Source organism: Austrofundulus limnaeus, unplaced genomic scaffold, assembly GCF_001266775.1.
Source record: "Austrofundulus limnaeus strain Quisiro unplaced genomic scaffold, Austrofundulus_limnaeus-1.0 Scaffold111, whole genome shotgun sequence".
NCBI lineage: Eukaryota > Metazoa > Chordata > Actinopteri > Cyprinodontiformes > Rivulidae > Austrofundulus > Austrofundulus limnaeus.
The window spans coordinates 272360-272806 of NW_013952513.1; positions in this window are offsets into that span (position 1 = coordinate 272360).

The following is a 447-nucleotide window of genomic DNA, read 5'->3' on the forward strand; positions in this document are numbered from 1 at the left end:
TATCTTTGAGAGGTAGAATTTTACTAACTAAAGCTGAGGGAATATCTCGTCTTACATATGCAGCCTTGTCTCTAGATGTYAACAAAAAGGTCTCTAAAGATATCGATAAGATGTTATTTAACTATATTTGGAAGAACAAACATTATATTAAAAAATCAGTAATCATGAACTCATACAATAAAGGCGGCCTTAATTTTTTAGACTTTTACACCTTAAATAATACTTTTAAAATAAACTGGTTAAAACAATTCCTCAATAATCCATTTTCAATCTGGAATTTCATACCAAACTTTATTTTCTCTAAATTAGGAGGCCTAAAATTTCTTTTATTTTGCAATTATAATGTTGAAAAAGTCCCCCCTAAACTATCTAACTTTCATAAACAGATGCTTCTCTCTTGGTCATTAATTTATAAACATATTTTTTTCCCCACATCGATATTACATT